Consider the following 12,345-nt stretch of genomic DNA (forward strand, 5'->3'; position numbering starts at 1 on the left):
TACTTTTTGCCTGTCAAGCAAATAACTTTGTGCCTGTATAGAAAGTTGCTGGCCTATGATTAAACATAGGTGATTGAATATAAGATTGTCCCTATTCCTCCTTTTTAAAAAATCCCATTAAAATAACATTAAATGAAAAACAAAAAAGTATAAGCCCATAGACGAATTTTCCTGCATCGAAGGAGGAAAATGGGAGAAGAGATGGAAAGTAGATGAGCATCCAAGTGCAAGGCAACTGGCTTAGCAGAACAAGGAAAGCTGAAATCCAAATATCTAGAATCTTTAGTAATCTGAGTTACTAACTATCCCTTTAATAATTCAGTCTGTAAGGGGGAATGCCAACAAAAGCAAGCCAGCTCATTCCACTAAATCCCAGAAAGGCTCAGAGATCGGAGGCACTAAGTACTTCTGAAGATAAGAATGTGGGTTGAACCTGAAAACAGGAGGTGTCTTACTCTGTTTTATGTTGCTATAAAGGACTATCTGGGGCTGGGTAATTTATAGAGGGAAAAAGGTTTAGTTGGTTTACAATTCTGATGGCTGGGAGGTTCAAGACCGGCATCTGCTTCTGGCGAGGGCCTCAGGCTGAATGCAGAGACCACATAATGAGAGAGGAGGCAAGAGAAGTTGGGTAGGGGGAGGGTGCCAGGCTCCTTTTAACAACCAGCTCTCATGGGAACTAGTAGAGGGGGAACTCACTCATTCCCAAGGAGGGTAATAATCTGTTCATGAGGAATCCACCCCCATGGTCCAAACATCTCCCTTTAGGCCCCACTTCCAACATTGAGGATCAAATTTCAACATGAGGTTTGGAAGGGTTAAATAGCCAAACCGTAGCAGGAAGACTGGTTGAAAGTCTTTCTGAGGGCCCCTTGGAACTCCAGATTTCTGCTACTTCCTTTTGCAGCCAGTCACCCACCCCTCTCTTACTCTGGCAGAACACTGGACATGTATCCTACTAGAATGTAAGCTCCATGAGGACAGGGATTTTCATCTGTTTTGATTGCTAATGTATCCCCCTGTACCTAGAACTGTGCCTGTTACAAAGTACTAAGGGGACATTCAATATATATTTAAAGAATAATGATCAAACAGTTGAGTATAGAGTACTGTACTGAAAACAAGGAGATTAAATGAATATCTGGATTAAAAACAAACAAAAACCATGATGAGACATTCAGACTCCTGGAATGCTGGCAGCCAGGCTTAAATCCTCACCTAAACACAAGCGGGTATCTGATCTCCTTTTGGGGATATCTGACTACCCCTAGAGAAGAAATCTACAGAAACCAATAGAGATGTGAAGACAAAATAGCCAAATCTCCACCCTATTACCTATTGTCACCACTCAGTAAGTTCTGAACACACACAGGGGTTCCAATTGGAACTAGCCAAGAATCAGTCAACATTTAAGGAAGGCTTTTAACATGAAAGACACCGATAAAAAGAGGAAATGTTTTAAAACACACAAAAGAAAAGAAACTCCAAAGAAACAACAAAGACAATAAAAAGAAGAGGAAAAAAGTCCAAAATATATATAATTATACTGTCAAAGAGATGAGATACTCTACTATATCAATATAACCAGAATATTTACTATTAAAAAATTAAGTGTATATGTGGAATCAATCAGTGAAGAAGTAGGCATTCAGAGAATAAAGTTCTTTTTTAAAATGCCAAGAAGACAAAACAATTGTCAAGAAAAATAGACACTATTAGAATGTATATCTCTTAGAGAAGAAATGTATAACTTTTGAAGAAAATTATAGAACACCATGACATTTAATTTGAAGAATTCATAAGTATTCTTCCTATATAGAGTATATAGTACCATTAAAATGACACAAAAATAAATTTTATACATTTTATAATGACACCTGCAAATAAAAAGATGCATGTTAGAATTAGATACACATTACACTTAGAATGTCTATGAACAGGAAAGAAATGGAGTAGGAACAGGGTAAAAAAGGATATGAATAAAAACCATCAATCAATCAATAAAATAAAAGATGGCCATTGCAGAGATGAAAAATGAGCATAAGTCACCCACTGAGAAATATGATTAGCTGAAGCTTTCACTTCGGAGTTAAAAGAGAGAGTGCTACTGCATTATTCCCAATTCTTTTGGATACAAAGGACAGAAACTCTACTTGTCCTAGCTTGAGCAAACTGAAAGCAATGGACTGGCTTACTGAAAAACCCAAGGGTAGTCCTGCTGCAGGCAGAGTTGGATCCAGGTACCCAGATGATGCATACAACTCTCAGGTCTACCATCCCAAAACTAACAGAAGTCAACCTTTTGACTTTGTTCATGAGTGTGTGCTGCATGTGCATGTTGTGTATTAAGAATTCAAGAAAGGCTCAACTGGGCAGTTCATTTCTAGTCTGCTTGGTGTCGGATGGGAGGCCAAGGCTAGAGGTTCCTCTTCCAAAGTATCTTCTTCATTCATGTGTCTGGCACTTTGGTATTCCCTGCTGCCACCCCTAGACACTCACACACCACACAGTATATTGCAGATTCGTTTTTACTCTATTGCTACTTCTGTAAACTACTTTTATGGTAAATAACTTCATATATTTAAAGTTTGTTGTTTCTATCATCTCTTTAGCAATTTGGTCTGTTAATACGGCACCTAGGAAATATTCATGGCCTTGTATTTGTTCTGGACCTATAGTTTAGTGCACTTGAGAGGCTTCACAGAGAACTAAATATATACAAATCTTGGCTGAGAGCAGACTCACGTCCTTCTGAAATCAGAAGGCCTGTGGTCACATTCAGTGCAGTATACAATTATAACGTGGGAACTGACAAACAGTTGCAGGCTGGATTTTGATCTACATAGAAAAACTCCCTTCTTTTCAACTTCAGCTTGCTGTAAAAGTTGTTCTCTGACACTTAAACCTCAGAAGGTTTTGAGGTTTTGTTTGTTTGTTTTGAAGAAGAAAGGGGCACAATTAGAGGTACCTCATGGGAAGAGTAAGCCTCAACTACAGGGAATTCAGAGACCACATCTGTGATGTCCAAACATTTTTTATGTATACTTCATCAGTAAGGACTTTGAGCATGTGGTCCTAGTATGTGTGTCTTTATAAATTATATGCCAGACCTGCCATAATAACAAAAGGAAAAAAAATTAAATGTAGCTGCAATTTCTAACATTTTTTCCTGCTCCTCAGAGGACTGTCTTGGAGACTAGAGTCAGAAAACCCAGTAAAGAGGCTTTTGTAATTATCAAGGGAGGTTTTCAAGAAAATTGTTCAATTGTCAATCTTTAGGATACTGACTAAATAATTTAAGGATGTTGATAGAAACAGCACCCTATCCTTTTCTTTTTCAGGAAGGAAGAGTAGGTATGATATTATGTGATAGGAGGGCTAAACACTGCAGTGTCCCATGTTACCAGTATAAGAAAAAAGGTCAGGGTGGCAATTCCATTGTGAGCCATAATTAATATTTGTGAAGGGCTTAGAGCCAATCAGATTAAGAGGAAGGGTCAAAAGTATGATCCATTATTAATGTCATGTTCCTGAATTCCAAGCAGATTCCAAAAATGTGACCTAATCTGCCAAGAACTTTGGCAAATTTACAGACAAACAGAGTAGCTTGAGTGAAGTCACCAGGATTGTGGTGCTCAAGGTCCCCACTTTGCAAGTGATTCGAACTTGGCCTACATTCTTCTGGCTTCAAAATAGGAGCCTCCATTCTCAGCAAAATCTGTTCAATTTTCTTGCTCATCATTCAAGTTCTCACATGATCTCCATCCTGATCTAGCTTTTATTCAGTCATTCAATATTTAATGAGTACTACTATGTGTCAGGCAATACTATAGGTGCTAGGGAGACAATAGTAAACAAAACAGACATAGTACTTTCTCTCATGGAGCTTACAACCTGATGAAGAGGACAGGCAATAATGTTAGATAACAATGAAGCATGAGCCCCCACTAGTATTATTAGTATTACTGCCGGGAGCCAGGCAACAATTTATCTAAATAACTAAGCTCACCAAACAAAGAGAAGCTCTGCCTTTATATAGGCTTACACTTTAGATATTACACATGAAAGAATCTTAGGTTCACAGCCTTAGAAATTACAAGTGAAAGGGTCTTAGGTTTACAGTTTTAGAAATCACATATGAAAGGGTCTTGGGTTTACAGCTTTAGAAATCACATATGAAAGGGTCTTGGGTTTACAGCTTTAGACATCACATATGATAGGGTCTTGGTCGATGGAGGAGTGGGGTTGGGGTTTGATCTTGTTCAAACCTGACAAAAACAAAAAATGGGGAAAGGATTCCATGTTTAATAAATGGTGTTGGGAAAACTAGCTAGCAATGTGCAGAAAGCAGAAACTGGACCCCTTTCTGTCACCTTACACTAAAATTAACTCCAGATGGATTAAAGATTTAAACATAAAACCTAACACCATAAAAACACTAGAAGAAAACATAGGCAAAACCATTCAGGACGTAGGCATAGGCAAGGACTGCATGACTAAAACACCAAAAGCAATGACAACAAAAGCCAAGATAGACAAATGGGATTTAATTAAAATTCAGAGCTTCTGTACAGCAAAAGAAACCATCATTAGAGCAAAACAACAACCAACAAAATGGGAAAAAAATTTTGCAGTCTACCCATCTGACAAAGGGCTAATATCCAGAATCTACAAAGAACTAAAACAGATATACAAGAAAACAAACAAACAATCCCATTCAAAAGCAGGTGAAGGATATGAACAGACACTTTTCAAAAGAAGGCATATGTGAGGCCAACAAACATAGGAAAAAATGTTCATCATCACTGGTCATTAGAGAAATGCAGATCAAAACCACATTGAGATACCATTTCACACCAGTTAGAATGGCAATCATTAAAAAATCTGGAGACGGGCCGGGCGCGGTGGCTCACGCCTGTAATCCCAGCACTTTGGGAGGCCAAGGCGGGTGGATCACGAGGTCAAGAGATCGAGACCATCCTGGTCAACACGGTGAAACCCCGTCTCTACTAAAACTACAAAAAATTAGCTGGGCATGGTGGCACGTGCCTGTAATCCCAGCTACTCAGGAGGTTGATGCAGGAGAATTGCCTGAACCCAGGAGGTGGAGGTTGCGGTGAGCCGAGATCATGCCATTGCACTCCAGCCTGGGTAATAAGAGCAAAACTCTGTCTCAAAAAAAAAAAAAAAAAAAAAAAAAAAATCTAGAGACAACAGATGCTGGAGAGGATGTGGAGAAATAGGAACACTCTTACACAGTTGGAAGGAGTGTAAATTAATTCAACCCTTGTGGAAGACAGTGTGGCAGTTTCTCCAGGATCTAGAAATAGAAATTCCATTTGACCTAGCAATCCCATTACTGGGTATATATAAAAGAACTATAAATCATTCTACTATAAAGACACATGCACACGTTTGTTCATTACAGCCCTGTGTACAGTAGCAAAGACCTGGAACCAACCCAAATTCCCATCAATGATAGACTGGACAAAAAAAATGTGGCACATATACACCATGGAATACTATGCAGCCATAAAAAATGTTGAGTTCGTGGCCTTTGTAGGGACTTGGATGAACCTGGAAACCGTCATTCTGAGCAAACTGACTCAAGAACAGAAAACCAAGCATCGCATGTTCTCACTTATAAGCGGGTGTTGAATAATTAGAACACGTGTACTCAGGGAGAGGAGCATCACACACTGGGGCAGTTGAGGGGGGCCGGGGAAGGGACAGTGGGGGGTGGGGAGGGTGGGGAGGGATAAAATGGGGAGAAGTGCCAGATATAGTCAAAGGGGGAATAGAGGCAGCAAACCACCTAGTTATGTATGCACCTATGCAACAACCCTGCATGACCTGCATATGTACCCCAGAACCTAAAGTAAAATTTAAAAAAAAAAAGGAAAAACAATGTCTTCCAGAGAGACTCCCCCACACCATGCCTGCTATTTACAGGAAGGTGATTTAGGAGGCGCCAGTCAGCCAGCCTTTTCTTTTATTGAAATGCAGTGTGGAAGTCAACGGGGGAGGTGATCCTAGATGCCTGGGTGTCCTTCCTCAACAATAAGTTAAAAAGAAGAAAAATGCGTGTTTTAGAGTGACAGGGGTAACTTCTACTTTTAGTCAAGATGGAGTAAAGAACTAGTTTTGCTCTCCTACCTGTAGCAACCTAAAAATGGGTAAAACGAATGAAACAACATATGTGTCTTTATAAATTATACACCCAACCTACCATAATAACAAAAGGAAAAAACAAATATTAAATGTAGCTACAATTACTAACTTTTTTCCCCACACCTCAGAGGACTGTCTTGGAGACTGGAGTTGGAAAAAACAGAAAAGAGGCTTTTGCAATAATCAAGTGAGGATTTTTAATAAAATTGTTCAATTGTCAAGTCCACCTTTAGGATAAAACTATACATCAGGTGACAAGAGGACAGCGATCCCTGAGAGATGGGAATCAGATGACATGTGTCCTACAACTCCCCCAGCAAACTCCCTTGAGCGAGTTTCCAGGCCACAGCAAAGAGGGGGAATTCAGGAAGAATCTGGTGGACTCCGTGAGTTAAGGAGATGGAGACAAGAAGAGATTAAGGCAACTAGAATTCATAAGACAGAAAACCAGAGAGAAGAGAGTTGTACAGAAAGAAAACCCAGAAACTAGCATCAATATGATGGGTGATGATGGGTTCTTGCAGGTGAAGCAACTACCCAAGGCTGAGAAAAGAACCATGTGCAAGGATTAGAGAGAACAGTGTCTGATGCTCACACAGGGTGAGGAAGAGTCCCTCCTCCCACGATCCAGGCTGAAAAAAATCTCAAGATTTATGGAGCATTGGATAAACACACAATCCCCTTTTGCCTTAATAGAGGCAAAAAACCTAGAGTGGTAACTGCTCCAATCCAGCTAAAGAAATCTTAAAAGCAAGAACTGAAGGGATAAATCTGTTTCCAAATAACCTAACTATATTCCAGAATAAAGCTCAAGGATATTTATAGGAATACAGAAATATCCAGCACAATCCATCAAAGACCTCTGCAAGTAGATCCATGCCCAAATTGGTATTGGGACTGCAGATGACTAATAAATAGAAGAAAATGTGCTCAACATCTCTAGTAATCCAGGAAATAGGAAATAAAACAACAATAAGACATCTGTGGAGGATTTAAACAGGCGAGGAATATGGTCAGAGCACTCTTTAAACTAATGCACTTCTATTACCTTTAACATTTTAATGTGGTATGTAATTCTCTGGGTAGTCTCAAGACAGAAATGGCTCATATTTGTATAAGGCCGGTGTGGTGGCTCACGTCTGTAATCCCAGCATTTTGGAAGGCTGAGGCTGGTGGATCACAAGGTCAAGAGGTCAAGGCCATCTTGGCCAACATGGTGAAACCCCATCTCTACTAAAAATACAAAAAATTAGCTGGGCATGGTGGCACACTCCTGTAGTCCCAGCTATTTGGGAGGCTGAGGCAGGCGAATCACTTGAACCCGGAGGTGGAGGTTGCAGTGAGTCAAGATTGCACCACTGTACTCCAGCCTGGTGACAGGGCAAGACTCCATCTCAAAAAAAAAAAAAAAAACTGAGATAACTGAATAATACCAACAATGCCAGGATTTCTATACTCTAAAATATGTAATACTGGAATACTGAAAGAAAATAGCATTTGTATTACATTTTCTGAGATTCCGCCATATTCTGAAAAACAATTTCGTGTATTTTGGGAATGGTGTAAATTGGAGTCACTGAGGTTGCCAGCTTGGTACTTTCCATTCTCACCAGTATCCAAAACTAAATGAAATGAACAGGTTTGTTATCAAAGTGCCAGAGCAAATACTTTCCATTCCCATTTTAACTTCACTTAGGTCCACAGAGTTGCCTGTGTATGAGTCAAAGCCCAATAGCATAGGCTATAGATGAAGCAATAATCTAATCATCATCTCACAGGCTGCTTTTCTTTCTGACACTGCAGGGGCCTATGTTTTCTTCAGGGAAGGTCTGAGGTAAGTGGCTGACAAAGACCATGTTTCTGCTGAACCATTTAATTGCTTGGTATCAGAGCACATTCCATGTCAAGGCCAATATCCAGCTTTTGTGGCTGAGTTCTGGAAATGAGCAAGGGCCTGGCATTGCTCAGACTGGCATTAGGTAGCCTTGCTCATGTGAGTTCTGCAAACGGGAGCTTTGACGCTGGATACCGCTAACTGTGAAGGAGAAAAATCCCGAAGCCTCCTCTGTATATCTGGAGGCTAGATGGATCATGCGGGAAGGGCATCATGGGGGAATGGGAAAAGAGAGATTTACTCTATCCAATTCCCAGCCTTTCCTCTGGAGCTTGACACCCTCCCCTCCTCTTCAGCTGGGCTCCATCAGCTTCCCTGTTTTTTCTCCTCTAGGTAGGTCTATTCTTCAGGACCTTGCCCCTCTTCTGCCAGGACAATTTATTTTGTCAAGGACTTCCTCAATTATTCTGTCTTAGAGAGACCCAAGCTAGGAAGGGAAACCTCAGTTCTCCTTCTGGCACTTTCTCAAGTGGAACAGCATCTGAAGGCAAACTGTAGAAGAAGATGGTGATCCTATCAGGAGAATGAGAAGGAAGAGGAATAGGAGGAGGAAAAGAATAAGGAAGAGGAAGAAAAAAACAATATACAGATCTTAGCTACCCAAATACTAATATTGTCATTTTGCTCTGTTATAATCACTACTCAGAACTGGGATATACTTTAAAATATACAACCTATACATTTTTTTTTTTTGAGACGGATTCTCGCTCTCATTGCCCAGGCTGGAGTGTAGTGGTGCAATCTCAGCTCACTGCAACCTCTGCCTCTTGGGTTCAAGTGATTCTCCTGCCTCAGCCTCCCAAGTAGCTGGGATTACAGGCGCATGCCACCACACCCCACAGATTTTTGTATTTTTAGTAGAAACAGGGTCTTGCCATGTTGGTCACACTGGTCTCTAACTCCTGACCTCAGGTGATCCACTCACCTCGGCCTCTCAAAGTGCTAGGGAGCAAAGGCATGAGCCATAAACCAAAATATGAAAGAGTAAAATCTGGGTTGCAATTTGCCATACTGAAAACGTGTTCCAGTTCAGTTGTCTACACCAGAGGTTGCCACACTTTCCCTAAAGGGGCAGATAAATACTTTAGGCTTTGCAAGCCATAAGCTCTGTTACAGTTATTCAGTTCTACCACTGTAAAACAAAAGCAGCCATAGACAATAGCCAAATGAATGAGTGTGGTTGTGTTCCAATTAAACTTTATTTACAAAAACATGTGGTGGTCCTTTGGTCCTCTGGCCATAATTTGCCAACTCCTGGTCTACGCAATGCCTTTTGTCTTTTTATATTATGAAAACAAAGATACATTTATAATATGAAAAAAGAGACATGATTTATAGAAAAGCTACACATTCATTGTGAAAAAATTCATGCAGTATAAAAAAAGTAGGTTACCTGAAATCTTACCACGCTGAGAAAATCTATGTTAATATTTTGCCAAACATCATTGCAGATACACTTATAGGAGAGATTCGTGTGTATGTACACTTTTTTATACATGAATGGAAAATTCTACACATGATGGTTTACAACCTGCTATCTAGGTTCAAGAATGCATTGAGGGCATCTTTTCATGTGAATATATTTAGATCTGTATCTTTTTTTCAAAATGTTTTAGACTGGTTGGGCATTTGGGTTGCATCTCTGATATCCTCTACATCTCTACTTTCTTAGTGACTGCTGGTTGAACTCTTCCAATGATAGGAAATTCAATAACTCTTGAGCCCACATTTTTGACTTCTAGACAACAGTATCTGGGGACTTCCACTCTCTAGAGTGACAGGGCCTATTGTAGTAATAAGCCAGAAAGCTCATATTGAGTTAGTAATCAACTAACTTGCATGGATGCCTCCATTTTGGGCTACTCCCACCCAGGCCTCTGAAGGTTATCACCTATGTGAGTATGGAACTATGCTAACTTGCCTTCTGATCTGTAGCCACAGTTTTTGTCATAGCTCCTGCCTGTGGCAATACATGTTTCAACAGGTTACTTGGGGATTTCCAAGACTGTAGGTGCTTCTCCCTGACCTAACTTCTGCATGGAAATATGGCAGCCTCTGACTGAGCAGAAAAACCAGTTTGGAAGACACTTATACCCAGGTGATCTACTCAGAAGGAAGGAGCTCTCTCTACCTTCCAGGGCAGGTCCAGACAAACACGGTAGCCATGTGCAATAGGACCAATAAAATCCACAGGGAACAAAAGCTGATATCCTAAAAATATTGTTCTGAAGTGAGATCCCCATCTCTTAAAAAAAAGAAAAAAGAATTATTCTAAAGTCTGTGGAGACCTAATCACCCAGAGACTAACTGATTTGCCTCATCTCTTTCTGACTCATCCTTTAGCTACAGTGTTGTTATTGAATATTGAATAGAAATTCACAGTAGATTGACACATGAATTGCAATTCATTTAAAAAATCAACTGTCCTGAGTTATAAAACCACTTCTCTTGCTTGCCTCATGAGGGATTACATGGCCAAGAAAGTCACTTTTTAAAAATAAAACTTAATTTCCCTAGAATTGCGACTTGAGAAACATTCTCTTACAATACCTTTATTTTAAAGACAAGCAGAGACCCTGCAAAGTTAAGTGACTGTCCCAAATTTACACAGCTTGTTCATGGCAAAACCAGGACTTCATCCCAAAGATCGTATTTCATAAGCATAAATTTCACTCCACTCCACTGACACTCTTTCATAGGCAACTGATTTATTTGTTTTGAATGCCACTGGGGGGAGGGGTAGAAAATAGTTCATTAACAATTTTTTAGCAAGAACGTTAAAAAAAGGGAAGGAAAAAATGTTTAAAAGAAGGCCAGAAAAAGAAAACAAAAATAAGAAACCAAATAGACTCTTGGAATTTGGCCCAATGGCATAGATAACTCTACAGAAATATAAATCCAACCAGAGTTATCACAAATATGGGCAAAGGAGCTGAAACATTTATTCCTCCACACCGGCTAAAGGCTAGGGATGGAGGTAGAGGACATTTATTTTAGGCATTTCCAGCTGTCCTGTGCCCGGGCAAAGCAAATCCTGCAGCTGGAGCAGGTACTCTGACAATAAGATGCAGGTGCTGGCAGGTGGGAATGAAAGCATGCCTGGAACCAGAGTGCATGAAACTAGAAAAGGACTGGAGGGGGTATGGCCAAGTACCGATAGAGATTGCTGGAATTAGGCATGTGCTTTAACTTGAACTAGGGTAAAAGATTGACACTTCCTTATCAAGCCCATGATTACATGCTTGGAGTTACTAACTGCCAGGATAATACGTGTACAAAATAACAAAAATGAGTCAAAGAGGTTGAGGCAGGAGAATTGCTTGAACCTGGGAGGCAGAGATTGCAGTGAGCCGAGATCGCACCACTGTACTCCAGCCTGGCTACAGAGCGAGACTCCATCTCTAAGTAAATAAATAAATAAAAATAAATGTTACAGTGGTATGAAAATGCAATCTGAATCACTGACGTTTGAGAAGCATCAGCAGAGTAGAAAGGACACTGGATCAAGGCCCACGGATAAAAGCACAAAGTATGGGGTCAGCCACCCAGGGTTTGAATCCTGGCTCTGCCACTTTTGCTCTGTATGACCTAACCTTCCTGTAAGTGCGTCCTTGGGTTGTTAGGAAGATTAAAAGGTTTGAAATATGTAAAGCACTTAAAGCAACATCTGCCATGCAGAAAGTGCTGGTTAAGTATTAGCTCTTATCATTCCTGTCCTTCTATAAGGTTGGTGCAAAAGTAATTGCAGTAATACCTTTTGTACCAACCTAATACTAACTCGATCAGTGCTTCTCAAACTATCTGTGATATTTTATTTTCAATCTGTTGCAGGCTGATGCTTTTGTACTTAAGAGAAAAATGAAATAAACAGACAAAATACAAAGCTGCATTTTAAACGATTCAACAGACATAAAATTACTGTCAGTCAAATTGCTGTAAGTTTCTACATAATCATCTTCAATTTCTATGCTCATCCCCTTGTAAATGGGTAACGGTTTGCAGATTGTCACTATTCTATGAACCACACTTTGAACAGCACTCAACTAGAAAACCTTCGACAAGCCACTTAAGTTATTGGTGTTCCAGCTTCCAGTTTTTGCAAGAGACTAATGAGAGAAGAGTAAGTAAATGAAAGCACTTATTAAACTATGAAATGTCCCAGCAAGGGAAATTGGTGGTATGGCTTAGAGGAGTCTATTCTGTGGTCTGTGGCCAAAACATACAAACTCCAGCATGCCACCCTCTCGGTCCCTGTAGTGTCAAGCTGTTCTGTTTCAGGT

This window comes from Sapajus apella, unplaced genomic scaffold (genome assembly GCF_009761245.1).
Source record: "Sapajus apella isolate SASKATOON/1434 unplaced genomic scaffold, GSC_monkey_1.0 scaffold36, whole genome shotgun sequence".
Taxonomy (NCBI): Eukaryota; Metazoa; Chordata; class Mammalia; order Primates; family Cebidae; genus Sapajus; species Sapajus apella.